Here is a 17,378-nt window from a genome sequence, read left to right on the forward strand (position 1 = left end):
CACTATCACAATCACACTGGGGTCTCACTATCACAATCACACTGGGGTCTCACTATCACATTCCCACTGGATTCTCACTATCACACTCACACTGGGTTCTCACTATCACACTCACAGTGGGGTCTCACTATCACAATCACACTGGGTTCTCACTATCACACTCACAGTGGGGTCTCACTATCACACTGGGGTCTCACTATCACACTCACACTGGGGTCTCAATATCACAATCACACTGGGGTCTCACTATCACATTCACACTGGGGTCTCACTATCACAATCACTCTGGGGTCTCACTATCACAATCACTCTGGGGTCTCACTATCACACTGGGGTCTCACTATCACAATCACACTGGGGTCTCACTATCACAATCACACTGGGTTCTCACTATCACACTCACACTGGGGTCTCACTATCACACTGGGGTCTCACTATCACAATCACACTGGGGTCTCACTATCACAATCACACTGGGGTCTCACTATCACAATCACACTGGGGTCTCACTATCACAATCACACTTGGGTCTCACTATCACACTCACATTGGGTTCTCACTATCACACTCACAGTGGGATCTCACTATCACATTCACACTGGGGTCTCACTATCACAATCACACTGGGTTCTCACTATCACACTCACAGTGGGGTCTCACTATCACATTTACACTGGGGTCTCACTATCACAATAACAGTGGGGTCTCACTATCACAATCACACCGGGGTCTCACTATCACAATCACACTGGGGTCTCACTATCACCATCACACCGGGGTCTCACTATCACAATCACACTGGGGTCTCACTATCACATTCACACTGGGGTCTCACTATCACAATCACACTGGGGTCTCACTATCACATTCACACTGGGGTCTCACTATCACACTTACATTGGGGTCTCACTATCACAATCACACTGGGGTCTCACTATCACAATCACCCTGGGGTCTCACTATCACAATCACACTGGGGTCTCACTATCACAATCACACTGGGGTCTCACTATCACAATCACACTGGGGTCTCACTATCACAATCACCCTGGGGTCTCACTATCACAATCACACTGGGGTCTCAGTATCACAATCACACTGGGGTCTCACTATCACTTTCACACTGGGGTCTCACTATCACAATCACTCTGGGGTCTCACTATCACAATCACACTGGGGTCTCACTATCACAATCACACTGGGGTCTCACTATCACTATCACACTGGGGTCTCACTATCACAATCACACTGGGGTCTCACTATCACAATCACACTGGGGTCTCACTATCACATTCACACTGGGGTCTCACTATCACATTCACACTGGGGTCTCACTATCACTATCACACGTGGGGTCCGTGGATTTCGGTCGCATTTTCTTGTGAATGTTTCCCGCATATGACATGTTAAAGCTTCACAATGTAATGGATTGATAATGGTCGGGGCTGGTATAGAACGAGAGGAGCACAACAAGTCACTCATTTGGTTTCTACCCGAGTTTTAGGATTAATATATATAGTTTAATGGGTTTTAACATATGTTTCACGGTATTATCTGTGGTGTTACATAGGACTGCAGGTGACATCTACTGCATTTTCTGTACTCAGAGATATCACTGTGTTATCTGTGGTGTTACGTAGGACTGCAGGTGACATCTACTACATTATCTGTACTCAGAGAGATATCACTGTGTTATCTGCGGTGTTACATAGGACTGCAGGTGACCTCTACTACATTATCTGTACTCAGAGATATCACTGTGTTATCTGTGGTGTTACATAGGACTGCAGGTGACATCTACTACATTATCTGTACTCAGAGATATCACTGTGTTATCTGTGGTGTTACATAGGACTGCAGGTGACATCTACTACATTATCTGTACTCAGAGAGATATCACTGTGTTATCTGTGGTGTTACATAGGACTGCAGGTGACATCCACTACATTATCTGTACTCAGAGATATCACTGTGTTATCTGTGGTGTTACATAGGACTGCAGGTGACATCTACTACATTATCTGTACTCAGAGATATCCCTGTGTTATCTGTGGTGTTACATAGGACTGCAGGTGACATCTACTACATTATCTGTACTCAGAGATATCCCTGTGTTATGTGTGGTGTTACATAGGACTGCAGGTGACATCTACTACATTATCTGTACTCAGATATATCACTGTGTTATCTGTGGTGTTACATAGGACTGCAGGTGATATCTACTACATTATCTGTACTCAGAGATATCACTGTGTTATCTGTGGTGTTACATAGGACTGCAGGTGACATCTACTACATTATCTGTACTCAGAGATATCCCTGTGTTATGTGTGGTGTTACATAGGACTGCAGGTGACATCTACTACATTATCTGTACTCAGAGATATCCCTGTGTTATCTGTGGTGTTACATAGGACTGCAGGTGACATCTACTACATTATCTGTACTCAGAGATATCACTGTGCTATCTGTGGTGTTACATAGGACTGCAGGTGACATCTACTACATTATCTGTACTCAGAGAGATATCACTGTGTTATCTGTGGTGTTACATAGGACTGCAGGTGACATCTACTACATTATCTGCACTCAGAGATATCACTGTGTTATCTGTGGTGTTACATAGGACTGCAGGTGACATCTACTACATTATCTGTACTCAGAGATATCACTGTGTTATCTGTGGTGTTACATGGGACTGCAGGTGACATCTACTACATTATCTGTACTCAGAGAGATATCACTGTGTTATCTGTGGTGTTACATAGGACTGCAGGGGACATCTACTACATTATCTGTACTCAGAGATATCACTGTGTTATCTGTGGTGTTACATAGGACTGCAGGTGACATCTACTACATTATCTGTACTCATAGAGATATCACTGTGTTATCTGTGGTGTTACATAGGACTGCAGGTGACATCTACTACATTATCTGTACTCAGAGAGATATCACTGTGTTATCTGTGGTGTTACATAGGACTGCAGGTGACATCTACTACATTATCTGTACTCAGAGAGATATCACTGTGTTATCTGTGGTGTTACATAGGACTGCAGGTGACATCTACTACATTATCTGTACTCAGAGAGATATCACTGTGTTATCTGTGGTGTTACATAGGACTGCAGGTGACATCTACTACATTATCTGTACTCAGAGAGATATCACTGTGTTATCTGTGGTGTTACATAGGACTGCAGGTGACATCTACTACATTATCTGTACTCAGAGAGATATCACTGTGTTATCTGTGGTGTTACATAGGACTGCAGGTGACATCTACTACATTATCTGTACTCAGAGATATCACTGTGTTATCTGTGGTGTTACATAGGACTGCAGGGGACATCTACTACATTATCTGTACTCAGAGAGATATCACTGTGTTATCTGTGGTGTTACATAGGACTGCAGGTGACATCTACTACATTATCTGTACTCAGAGAGATATCACTGTGTTATCTGTGGTGTTACATAGGACTGCAGGTGACATCTACTACATTATCTGTACTCAGAGAAATATCACTGTGTTATCTGTGGTGTTACATAGGACTGCAGGTGACATCTACTACATTATCTGTACTCAGAGATATCACTGTGTTATCTGTGGTGTTACATAGGACTGCAGGTGACATCTACTACATTATCTGTACTCAGATATCACTGTGTTATCTGTGGTGTTACATAGGACTGCAGGTGACATCTACTACATTATCTGTACTCAGAGAAATATCACTGTGTTATCTGTGGTGTTACATAGGACTGCAGGTGACATCTACTACATTATCTGTACTCAGAGATATCACTGTGTTATCTGTGGTGTTACATAGGACTGCAGGTGACATCTACTACATTATCTGTACTCAGAGATATCACTGTGTTATCTGTGGTGTTACATGGGACTGCAGGTGACATCTACTACATTATCTGTACTCAGAGAGATATCACTGTGTTATCTGTGGTGTTACATAGGACTGCAGGTGACATCTACTACATTATCTGTACTCAGAGATATCACTGTGTTATCTGTGGTGTTACATAGGACTGCAGGTGACATCTACTACATTATCTGTACTCAGAGATATCACTGTGTTATCTGTGGTGTTACATGGGACTGCAGGTGGCATCTACTACATTATCTGTACTCAGAGAGATATCACTGTGTTATCTGTGGCGTTACATAGGACTGCAGGTGACATCTACTACATTATCTGTACTCAGAGATATCACTGTGTTATCTGTGGTGTTACATAGGACTGCAGGTGACATCTACTACATTATCTGTACTCAGAGAGATATCACTGTGTTACCTGTGGTGTTACATAGGACTGCAGGTGACATCTACTACATTATCTGTACTCAGAGATATCACTGTGTTATCTGTGGTGTTACATAGGACTGCAGGTGACATCTACTACATTATCTGTACTCAGAGATATATCACTGTGTTATCTGTGGTGTTACATAGGACTGCAGGTGACATCTACTACATTATCTGTACTCAGAGATATCACTGTGTTATCTGTGCTGTTACATAGGACTGCAGGTGACATCTACTACATTATCTGTACTCAGAGATATCACTGTGTTATCTGTGGTGTTACATAGGACTGCAGGAGACATCTACTACATTATCTATACTCAGAGATATCACTGTGTTATCTGTGGTGTTACATAGGACTGCAGGTGACATCTACTACATTATCTGTACTCAGAGATATCACTGTGTTATCTGTGGTGTTACATAGGACTGCAGGTGACATCTACTACATTATCCGCACTCAGAGATATCACTGTGTTATCTGTGGTGTTACATAGGACTGCAGGTGACATCTACTACATTATCTGTACTCAGAGATATCACTGTGTTATCTGTGGTGTTACATAGGACTGCAGGTGACATCTACTACATTATCTGTACTCAGAGAGATATCACTGTGTTATCTGTGGCGTTACATAGGACTGCAGGTGACATCTACTACATTATCTGTACTCAGAGAGATATCACTGTGTTATCTGTGGTGTTACATAGGACTGCAGGTGACATCTACTACATTATCTGTACTCAGAGATATCACTGTGTTATCTGTGGTGTTACATAGGACTGCAGGTGACATCTACTACATTATCTGTACTCAGAGATATCACTGTGTTATCTGTGGTGTTACATAGGACTGCAGGTGACATCTACTACATTATCTGTACTCAGAGATATCACTGTGTTATCTGTGGTGTTACATAGGACTGCAGGTGACATCTACTACATTATCTGTACTCAGAGAGATATCACTGTGTTATCTGTGGTGTTACATAGGACTGCAGGTGACATCTACTACATTATCTGTACTCAGAGATATCACTGTGTTATCTGTGGTGTTACATAGGACTGCAGGGGACATCTACTACATTATCTGTACTCAGAGAGATATCACTGTGTTATCTGTGGTGTTACATAGGACTGCAGGTGACATCTACTACATTATCTGTACTCAGAGAGATATCACTGTGTTATCTGTGGTGTTACATAGGACTGCAGGGGACATCTACTACATTATCTATACTCAGAGAGATATCACTGTGTTATCTGTGGTGTTACATAGGACTGCAGGTGATATCTACTACATTATCTGTACTCAGATATCACTGTGTTATCTGTGGTGTTACATAGGACTGCAGGTGACATCTACTACATTATCTGTACTCAGAGAAATATCACTGTGTTATCTGTGGTGTTACATAGGACTGCAGGGGACATCTACTACATTATCTGTACTCAGAGATATCACTGTGTTATCTGTGGTGTTACATAGGACTGCAGGTGACATCTACTACATTATCTGTACTCAGAGAGATATCACTGTGTTATCTGTGGCGTTACATAGGACTGCAGGTGACATCTACTACATTATCTGTACTCAGAGATATCACTGTGTTATCTGTGGTGTTACATAGGACTGCAGGTGACATCTACTACATTATCTGTACTCAGAGATATCACTGTGTTATCTGTGGTGTTACATAGGACTGCAGGTGACATCTACTACATTATCTGTACTCAGAGAGATATCACTGTGTTACCTGTGGTGTTACATAGGACTGCAGGAGACATCTACTACATTATCTATACTCAGAGATATCACTGTGTTATCTGTGGTGTTACATAGGACTGCAGGTGACATCTACTACATTATCTGTACTCAGAGATATCACTGTGTTATCTGTGGTGTTACATAGGACTGTAGGTGACATCTACTACATTATCTGTACTCAGAGAGATATCACTGTGTTACCTGTGGTGTTACATAGGACTGCAGGAGACATCTACTACATTATCTATACTCAGAGATATCACTGTGTTATCTGTGGTGTTACATAGGACTGCAGGTGACATCTACTACATTATCTATACTCAGAGATATCACTGTGTTATCTGTGGTGTTACATAGGACTGCAGGTGACATCTACTACATTATCTGTACTCAGAGATATCACTGTGTTATCTGTGGTGTTACATAGGACTGCAGGTGATATCTACTACATTATCTGTACTCAGAGATATCACTGTGTTATCTGTGGTGTTACATAGGACTGCAGGTGATATCTACTACATTTTCTGTACTCAGAGATATCACTGTGTTTTCTGTGGTGTTACATAGGACTGCAGGTGACATCTACTACATTATCTGTACTCAGAGCTATCACTGTGTTATCTGTGGTGTTACATAGGACTGCAGGTGACATCTACTACATTATCTGTACTCAGAGAGATATCACTGTGTTATCTGTGGTGTTACATAGGACTGCAGGTGACATCTACTACATTATCTGTACTCAGAGAGATATCACTGTGTTATCTGTGGTGTTACATGGGACTGCAGGTGACATCTACTACATTATCTGTACTCAGAGAGATATCACTGTGTTATCTGTGGTGTTACATAGGACTGCAGGTGACATCTACTACATTATCTGTACTCAGAGATATCACTGTGTTATCTGCTGTGTTACATAGGACTGCAGGTGACATCTACTGCATTATCTGTACTCAGAGAGATATCACTGTGTTATCTGTGGTGTTACATAGGACTGCAGGTGACATCTACTACATTATCTGTACTCAGAGATATCACTGTGTTATCTGTGGTGTTACATAGGACTGCAGGTGACATCTGCTACATTATCTGTACTCAGAGAGATATCACTGTGTTATCTGTGGTGTTACATAGGACTGCAGGTCGGTGTGGGGGGTGTGTGGCGCCCTTGTCCTCTGGGTCCCGCAGTGTCTCGGGGCACAGTGTCTTTGGCTTTCCATTATCGGCGGCGCAGTGTTCTGCCGGGGATGAGCGGTGAAATCTCCAGGATGAATCCTCAGCTGCTGCAATCTCCGGGGGATTTAGGTGTTGGGGGGTGGATTGCCGGATCTCGGGGTGTTAGCCGAGCGCTCCATGTGTCATTACAAGGTGGATACAATAATTATTACATTTTAAAGTCTAAGGGTCATAGAAGCTTCGGAGAGGTCAGAGGTCACCGGCAGCGTGTGCGCTGTATCCGCGGAATAACTCCGCTTTATCCCTCTATATCAGGAGGATTAGGTGTAATGCCACCATATCCACGCCGTATATCCACGCCGCATCCAGTAACCCCTCAGTGCCCGCGACATCTGCACCTACTGTCACCATGTACATGCCTATGTCTTCTATGCAACCAGGGTCGGCATTGGGGGTGATGGGTTCCATTAGGCAGCGTTCCAGGGCCCCCAATCCATCAGGGGCCCCAGCTGGTGCAGGAGAGCGGCAGGCGGACATCAATGTCACGTGATCCTGATGTCACCAAAGGACCTAGATCCCATGGAAGTCTATAACCACTGAAGTAGCGGAGACCGTGTGTATGTATGTGCTCTGTGTATACATGTGTCTGTATGTGCTCTGTGTATACATGTGTCTGTATGTGCTCTGTGTATACATGTGTCTGTATGTGCTCTGTGTATACATGTGTCTGTATGTGCTCTGTGTATACATGTGTCTGTATGTATGTATGTGCTCTGTGTATACATGTGTCTGTATGTGCTCTGTGTATACATGTGTCTGTATGTATGTAGGTGCTCTGTGTATACATGTGTCTGTATGTATGTATGTGCTCTGTGTATACATGTGTCTGTATGTATGTATGTGCTCTGTGTATACATGTGTCTGTATGTGCTCTGTGTATACATGTGTCTGTATGTGCTCTGTGTATACATGTGTCTGTATGTAGGTGCTCTGTGTATACATGTGTCTGTATGTGCTCTGTGTATACATGTGTCTGTATGTGCTCTGTGTATACATGTGTCTGTATGTGCTCTGTGTATACATGTGTCTGTATGTGCTCTGTGTATACATGTGTCTGTATGTATGTATGTGCTCGGTGTATACATGTCTGTATGTAGGTGCTCTGTGTATACATGTGTCTGTATGTAGGTGCTCTGTGTATACATGTGTCTGTATGTATGTATGTGCTCGGTGTATACATGTGTCTGTATGTATGTATGTGCTCGGTGTATACATGTCTGTATGTAGGTGCTCTGTGTATACATGTGTCTGTATGTAGGTGCTCTGTGTATACATGTGTCTGTATGTATGTATGTGCTCGGTGTATACATGTCTATATGTAGGTGCTCGGTGTATACATGTGTCTGTATGTAGGTGTTCTGTGTATACATGTGTCTGTATGTAGGTGCTCTGTGTATACATGTGTCTGTATGTATGTATGTGCTCGGTGTATACATGTCTGTATGTAGGTGCTCGGTGTATACATGTCTGTATGTAGGTGCTCTGTGTATACATGTGTCTGTATGTATGTGCTCTGTGTATACATGTGTCTGTATGTAGGTGCTCTGTTTATACATGTGTCTGTATGTAGGTGTTCTGTGTATACATGTGTCTGTATGTAGGTGCTCTGTGTATACATGTGTCTGTATGTATGTGCTCTGTGTATACATGTGTCTGTATGTAGGTGTTCTGTGTATACATGTGTATGTATGTAGGTGTTCTGTGTATACATGTGTCTGTATGTAGGTGCTCTGTGTATGCATGTGTCTGTATGTATGTGCTCTGTGTATACATGTGTCTGTATGTAGGTGCTCTGTTTATACATGTGTCTGTATGTAGGTGTTCTGTGTATACATGTGTCTGTATGTAGGAGCTCTGTGTATACATGTGTCTCTATGTAGGTGTTCTGTGTATACATGTGTCTGTATGTAGGTGCTCTGTGTATACATGTGTCTGTCTGTATGTGCTCTGTGTATACATGTGTCTGTATGTAGGTGCTCTGTTTATACATGTGTCTGTATGTAGGTGTTCTGTGTATACATGTGTCTGTATGTAGGTGCTCTGTGTATACATGTGTCTGTATGTATGTGCTCTGTGTATACATGTGTCTGTATGTAGGTGTTCTGTGTATACATGTGTATGTATGTAGGTGCTCTGTGTATACATGTGTCTGTATGTAGGTGCTCTGTGTATACATGTGTCTGTATGTATGTGCTCTGTGTATACATGTGTCTGTATGTAGGTGCTCTGTGTATACATGTGTCTGTATGTATGTGCTCTGTGTATACATGTGTCTGTATGTAGGTGTTCTGTGTATACATGTGTATGTATGTAGGTGCTCTGTGTATACATGTGTCTGTATGTAGGTGCTCTGTGTATACATGTGTCTGTATGTAGGTGCTCTGTGTATACATGTGTCTGTATGTATGTGCTCTGTGTATACATGTGTCTGTATGTAGGTGTTCTGTGTATACATGTGTATGTATGTAGGTGTTCTGTGTATACATGTGTCTGTATGTAGGTGTTCTGTGTATACATGTGTCTGTATGTATGTGCTCTGTGTATACATGTGTCTGTATGTAGGTGTTCTGTGTATACATGTGTATGTATGTAGGTGTTCTGTGTATACATGTGTCTGTATGTAGGTGCTCTGTGTATACATGTGTCTGTATGTATGTGCTCTGTGTATACATGTGTCTGTATGTAGGTGTTCTGTGTATACATGTGTATGTATGTAGGTGCTCTGTGTATACATGTGTCTGTATGTAGGTGCTCTGTGTATACATGTGTCTGTATGTAGGTGTTCTGTGTATACATGTGTCTGTATGTATGTGCTCTGTGTATACATGTGTCTGTATGTAGGTGTTCTGTGTATACATGTGTATGTATGTAGGTGTTCTGTGTATACATGTGTCTGTATGTAGGTGCTCTGTGTATACATGTGTCTGTATGTATGTGCTCTGTGTATACATGTGTCTGTATGTAGGTGTTCTGTGTATACATGTGTCTGTATGTAGGTGTTCTGTGTATACATGTGTATGTATGTAGGTGCTCTGTGTATACATGTGTCTGTATGTAGGTGTTCTGTGTATACATGTGTCTGTATGTATGTGCTCTGTGTATACATGTGTCTGTATGTAGGTGTTCTGTGTATACATGTGTCTGTATGTAGGTGTTCTGTGTATACATGTGTATGTATGTAGGTGTTCTGTGTATACATGTGTCTGTATGTAGGTGTTCTGTGTATACATGTGTATGTATGTATGTGCTCTGTGTATATGTAATGCCTGCCTGGATCCACAGACTCAGATGGGCTGTAATAGACAGGCTAGAGGGAAGCCCCTCACCAAGCAGGACCCCCAGAACCCTGAAACCCTTTAACCCCTATACAGGGATGTGGAATTACACAGGGCCCTGGAGATCACTACCTGTGGAAGGCTGCAGTCCGGAGAGTAGTTGTCAGGCAGGGTCAAACCAGGAATAGCCGAACAGGGACAGAATCGGCAGGCAAGGACGTAAACAGAAAACGGAGCAGTGGTCAAATCCGGATCGGGCAGCGAGGTACAAAACAGCAGCAGGAGGGTGGTCAGGGAACAAGCGGTAATCAGCACACAGGAATCACTATACAAATAAGACAGGAACCAGGACTAGAACTATCTCTGGCAGTGGTCAGAGGACAGGAGGGGGAATAAGAAGGGTGTGGTGTCTTCCCATTGGCTGCAAGTGAATAATGGCAACTTCAGCTGGAAGACACACGCCACCCACAGTCAGCCAGTGGTACTGCAGGTTCCAGGGAAACCCAGCCTTGTGGATGAGCGGAGCCTGTGCTCAGCAGAGCCACAGGCACCGACTCCTCTCCCATCATCAGCACTATCCATGGCGGGAACACAGCATCGCCTGGTGATCGGAGCGGAAGTCGCAGGAGCGGACTCCGGTGGAGACATGACAGTATACATGTGTCTATATGTAGGTGCTCTGTGTATACATGTGTCTGTATGTAGGTGCTCTGTGTATACATGTGTCTGTATATATGTTGTCTGTGTACTCGTGTCTGTATGTATGTTGTCTGTGTACTTGTGTATGTATGTAGGTGCTCTGTGTATACATGTGTCTGTATGTAAGTGCTCTGTGTATTCATGTGCCTATATGTAGGTGCTCTGTGTATACATGTGTTTGTATGTAGGTGCTCTGCGTATACATGTGTCTGTATGTAAGTGCACTGTGTATTCATGTGCCTGTATATAGGTGTTCTGTGTATACATGTGTCTGTATGTAGGTGCTCTGTGTATACATGTGTCTCTATGTATGTAGGTGCTCTGTGTATACATGTGTCTGTATGTAAGTGCTGTGTATTTATGTGCCTGTATGTAGGTGCTCTGTGTATACATGTGTCTGTATGTAGGTGCTCTGCGTATACATGTGTCTGTATGTAAGTGCACTGTGTATTCATGTGCCTGTATATAGGTGTTCTGTGTATACATGTGTTTGTATGTAGGTGCTCTGTGTATACATGTGTCTCTATGTATGTAGGTGCTCTGTGTATACATGTGTCTGTATGTAAGTGCTGTGTATTTATGTGCCTGTATGTAGGTGCTCTGTGTATACATGTGTCTGTATGTAGGTGCTCTGCGTATACATGTGTCTGTATGTAGGTGCTCTGCGTATACATGTGTCTGTATGTAAGTGCACTGTGTATTCATGTGCCTGTATATAGGTGTTCTGTGTATACATGTGTTTGTATGTAGGTGCTCTGTGTATACATGTGTCTCTATGTATGTAGGTGCTCTGTGTATACATGTGTCTGTATGTAAGTGCTGTGTATTTATGTGCCTGTATGTAGGTGCTCTGTGTATACATGTGTCTGTATGTAGGTGTACATCTGTCTGTTGTAGGTGCTCTGCTTTAATCACATGTTGTGGGGAGGCCTATCACATCTGCACCCCTCCTACTTATGTTGGTGGAATCCTTCTACCCATGCAAGCTATAGTTTATTCTACGTTGGTCTGTGAGGTGTGGTGTCCCAGACACGACTCCGAATGGTGTACCCGTATAGGGAGTTCCAGCCCCTGTACACACTCAACAAAAACCCCTTGAGAAAGAGGTGACCAATTAATAGCAAAAATCCGTACCAGACTAGATAACTCCTTCACTTCCACCCCAGTAGATCGAGCAAACTGTTCATCAATTAGGTTTGCCCCTAAACCACTATCCCGAAAGACCGTAATAGGGACATGTAGACCCTTAACCTCAACACTTGCTTTTATTAAACATAGACACCACATGGGAGGAAATAAGTAGACCCAGGTTGGAATCCCCCAACCTACCTGCGTCTAAAAGTTTTCCAACTGCCATATTTCCTTGGGCAGAGAGGGACAGGTACTGACAAAATGTCCTCTGTTTGCCACAGAAAAAACAAACTCCTCCCCTTTTAGGAGCAGTGGAGTTTCTCTCCATGTGACGTCCCTTCAAGCTGCATGGGCTCGGGTGAGGCCTCCGGAGGTAATGTCAGTACAGTAACCTCCTCACATGGGACGTCCCTCCAAGCTGCATGGGCTCGGGTGAGGCCTCCGGAGGTAATGTCTGTACAGTAACCCCCCTCACATGGGACGTTCCTCCAAGCTGCATGGGCTGAGGTGAGACCTCCGGAGGTAATGTCTGTACAGTAACCTCCTCACATGGGACGTCCCTCCAAGCTGCATGGGCTCGGGTGAGGTCTCCGGAGGTAATGTCTGTACAGTAACCTCCTCACATGGGACATCCCTCCTAGCTGCATGGGCTCGGGTGAGGCCTCCGGAAGTAATGTCTGTACAGTAACCTCCTCACATGGGACATCCCTCCTAGCTGCATGGGCTCGGGTGAGACCTCCGGAGGTAATGTCTGTACAGTAACCTCCTCACATGGGACGTCCCTCCAAGCTGCATGGGCTCGGGTGAGGTCTCCGGAGGTAATGTCTGTACAGTAACCTCCTCACATGGGACGTCCCTCCAAGCTGCATGGGCTCGGGTGAGGCCTCCGGAGGTAATGTCAGTACAGTAACCTCCTCACATGGGACGTCCCTCCAAGCTGCATGGGCTCGGGTGAGGCCTCCGGAGGTAATGTCTGTACAGTAACCTCCTCACATGGGACATCCCTCCTAGCTGCATGGGCTCGGGTGAGGCCTCCGGAAGTAATGTCAGTACAGTAACCTCCTCACATGGGACGTTCCTCCAAGCTGCATGGGCTGAGGTGAGACCTCCGGAGGTAATGTCGGTACAGTAACCTCCTCACATGGGACGTCCCTCCAAGCTGCATGGGCTCAGGTGAGGCCTCCAGAGGTAATGTCTGTACAGTAACCTCCTCACATGGGATGTCCCTCCAAGCTGCATGGGCTCAGGTGAGGTCTCTGGAGATAATGTCTGTACAGTGACCTCCTCACATGGGACGTCCCTCCAAGCTGCATGGGCTCGGGTGAGGTCTCCGGAGGTAATGTCTGTACAGTAACCTCCTCACATGGGACGTCCCTCCAAGCTGCATGGGCTCAGGTGAGGTCTCCGGAGGTAATGTCAGTACAGTAACCTCCTCACATGGGACGTCCCTCCAAGCTGCATGGGCTCGGGTGAGGCCTCCGGAGGTAATGTCTGTACAGTGACCTCCTCACATGGGACGTCCCTCCAAGCTGCATGGGCTCGGGTGAGGCCTCCGGAGGTAATGTCTGTACAGTGACCTCCTCACATGGGACGTCCCTCCAAGCTGCATGGGCTCGGGTGAGGCCTCTGGTGGTAATGTCTGTACAGTAACCTTCTCACATGGGACGTCCCTCCAAGCTGCATGGGCTCAGGTGAGGTCTCTGGAGGTAATGTCTGTACAGTAACCCCCTCACATGGGACGTCCCTCTGTTAAAAATATACTCTTAAATATATTTTTCTTCAAATACGTGATGAGCGCATGAAAGAAAGAACTTAAAAAAAATGTAAAAATAAATGTATTTTATATCTGATAAAATTGGTTGCCAAATTATAAAGTTGCAGTTCAGTTACAGAAAGGAAAAATAATATTCTTCGTTAGCTTACGTAAAAAAGTTCAATTAGTCCATACTAATCAATAGAAATATTCATCCATCTTTCCTTGGTTCCTGAATAGACGCAAGGATGATATGCTGTAGGCCTGACAGGCATGTCTTGCTTCATAGAGGGATGGATCCGTTGAACAGGCTCTCAGTAGCCTGACATGTGCTTGTGTGTGCCAGCGCCCCTCCCTCCGTGTCATATTTATACAACTGTCCAAACCCATATAGGGTTATTCTGTTGAGCACAGTTACACATAATATAATCCTCCCCAAACTAAATTAATACATCATTAAAATAACAGATCTTCTTTCCTTTTTTGGCGATGGTGGATTTATGTCAATAATAATGAATAATAATAATAATAATAATCAATTTGCATTATTCATGTTTTATGTTCAACAATATAATAATGTGGATTCATGTTATGGTAGTCCGTGACTGTCAATCATATATAATACATAATTATACTTTCCTAAACCTAAAAAAATGCAAAACAGATCCGGTCACCATCTGATGTCCTCTGGGATGATATCTTCTTATCTCCGATGTAATCTGGCATAAACACAGTCTTTTGAAATAGATCATTTCTTAAAAGATGAATGGTTATCGATTTGATAAAGTCCCATATTGCATTTATCATTGTTAGATCCATAAACTTTATTCTTTTTGCAAAGTCCATATATTTAATCAAAGTCCATACTCAATGTTGATAACCCACAGTTCATATGTGTAGAAAAATAGCATAGGCCTCTGATATCTGTGCAGTGTAATTTACATTAGTCACCTTTATCCTCCATGCTGCCTGATGTCATTCTTGGAACAGGTGTTGAGACGTTCTTGGTCAGCACGACAGGGGTTAACTTTAACACTTTATTGCTCTCCTTGGTAACTGTGGTGAGGTCTTAATGCACAGAACATGTGTTGTAACATTGTCCATCCTGGCACCATAAGATCACCGTCTTTGCTGAGGTCCAGAAGTGGTAAGTGTTTTGTATTTAACAGTCTTATTTGAGACGTTACCTTTTGGACCTTTGAGTATCAGCTTTTACAACTTTTTTGTGGAATTCCTTTTTACTTTAGAAGAATTAATAAAAGTCTTTTATCTTTCTGTAATCTTGATTGAAGACTTCATTCCCTAATCTAGACACCAAATCTGGTAATAATACTACCACTAATAAATGTCACAGCGTATCATAACTCTAATACTATAATACCATGTCATTATTATTATCGTAGAAGTATTAATATAATTGATACTTAGAATGATAAAATAATATTGCATAATGGTATAGACGATAGTATTTCATGTAATAACCTTTTTTGTCATTGGTGTAATTACCTTTCCAACCCATAGGTGGCAATGTGTTTGAATGTAACCAAAATGTAATATAAAATAATATAATGTGTACCTATAACATGTACCATATTATAAATATGAAAGGCAACAATGTGGCTTATTTAGTTAGATCATTTGTAAAATGCTAAACCAAAGCAAATAACCTTTTAGAAAAGACTGGATGATTCCATCAAAACACAATATTACTCATTATAAATGATTATTATTGATTAAAAATATAATATATTATATATGAAGGTAAACCTAGATGTACCTCGATCTTCCATCTTTATTACTCTAATTTATTTGATTTTTCTATTATTTATTAAATAACCTACTATATAAGTAAATGTGTAACTAGGAAGTAAATAATTAAATATATTGATGAATGAAGTGTTCTTTTCTTCCAAAAATTGGAACTTTCCTTTTTAAATATTATTCGTATACAGAGATCAAATTATTAATTTATAAAATCTAACTATCATTTAACTAAATAAAAATATAACTTTATAATAATAGGCCAGACCGCATATCAAATATACAAGTTGGGGGTTACTTGGGGAATAGTGATCACAAAATAATAAGTTTTCATGTATTCTTTAGTAAGATGTATAGTAGAGGGGCTACAAGGACACTAAACTTCAGGAAAGCAAATTTTAAACGGTTGAGAGATGATCTTAGTGCAACAAACTGGGATGATGTACTAAGTAATAAAAGTACACAAAGCAAATGGGAGACTTTTATGAGTATCCTGAATAGGGCTTGTGCAGAAAATATACCCTATGGGAACAAACATGCTAGAAATAGGAGGAAACCCCTATGGCTAAATAGAGCTGTAAGGGAAGCAATAAAAGAAAAACAGAAAGCCTTAAAAGAGTTAAACAGGGTAGGTAGTGATGAGGCATTATATAATTATAGAAAATTAAATAAAATATGTAAAAAGCAAATTAAGTTGGCTAAGTTTGAGACAGAGAGACTCATTGCGAGAGAAAGTAAAAATAATCCTAAAATATTCTTTAAACAGTAAAAACTGAAAAGCGATAGTGTTGGCCCCCTTAAAAATAGTCTTGGTGAAATGGTGGAAGGGGATGAGGGTAAAGCCAACCTGCTGAATGACTTTTTTTCTACGGTTTTTATACAAGAAAATGCCATGGCAGATGACATGACCAGTGATACCATAAATTCACCCTTGAATATTACCTGCTTAACCCAGCAGGAAGTACGCCGCCGCCACGAAATCACTAAGGGTGACAAATCTCCGGGCCCGGATGGCTACACCCCAGAGTACTACAGGAATTGAGTTCTGTGATAGATAGACCATTATTTTTAATCTTCACAGATTCCTTAATAACAGGGTCGGTACCGCAGGACTGGCGCATAGCAAATGTGGTGCCAATATTCAAAAAGGGGACAAAAACTGAGCCGGGAAATTATAGGCCGGTAAGTTTAACCTCTACGGTTGGTAAAATCCTTGAGGGTTTCTTGAGAGATGCTATACTGGAGTATCTCAAGAAAAATAACCTTATGACAGAGATCAACATGGGTTTATGAGGGATCGATCCTGTCAAACTGATCAGCTTCTATGAAGAGGTAAGTTCAAGCCTGGACCAGGGAAATGCAGTGGATGTTGTGTATATGGACTTTTCAAAAGCTTTTGATACGGTGCCACACAAAAGGTTGGTA

General features: G+C 42.3%; 1 long non-coding RNA gene across 3 annotated transcripts in view; it reads right to left on the reverse strand.

Annotated features, from left to right (window-relative positions):
* Positions 1-17,378, reverse strand: part of LOC142269289 (uncharacterized) — a 67,176-nt gene that overhangs the window by 28,414 nt on the left and 21,384 nt on the right. Inside the window, exon 3 of one of the 3 annotated variants that reach the window (XR_012734805.1) lies at positions 14,264-15,499. The exons of 1 other annotated variant lie outside the window; for it this stretch is intronic. This is a non-coding gene — a long non-coding RNA (uncharacterized LOC142269289). Of the gene's footprint in view, positions 1-14,263; positions 15,513-17,378 lie in introns of those variants that run through there. One more of the 3 variants, XR_012734806.1, reaches the window with a different exon arrangement.

This window comes from Anomaloglossus baeobatrachus, unplaced genomic scaffold (genome assembly GCF_048569485.1).
Source record: "Anomaloglossus baeobatrachus isolate aAnoBae1 unplaced genomic scaffold, aAnoBae1.hap1 Scaffold_317, whole genome shotgun sequence".
Classification (NCBI taxonomy): Eukaryota; Metazoa; Chordata; class Amphibia; order Anura; family Aromobatidae; genus Anomaloglossus; species Anomaloglossus baeobatrachus.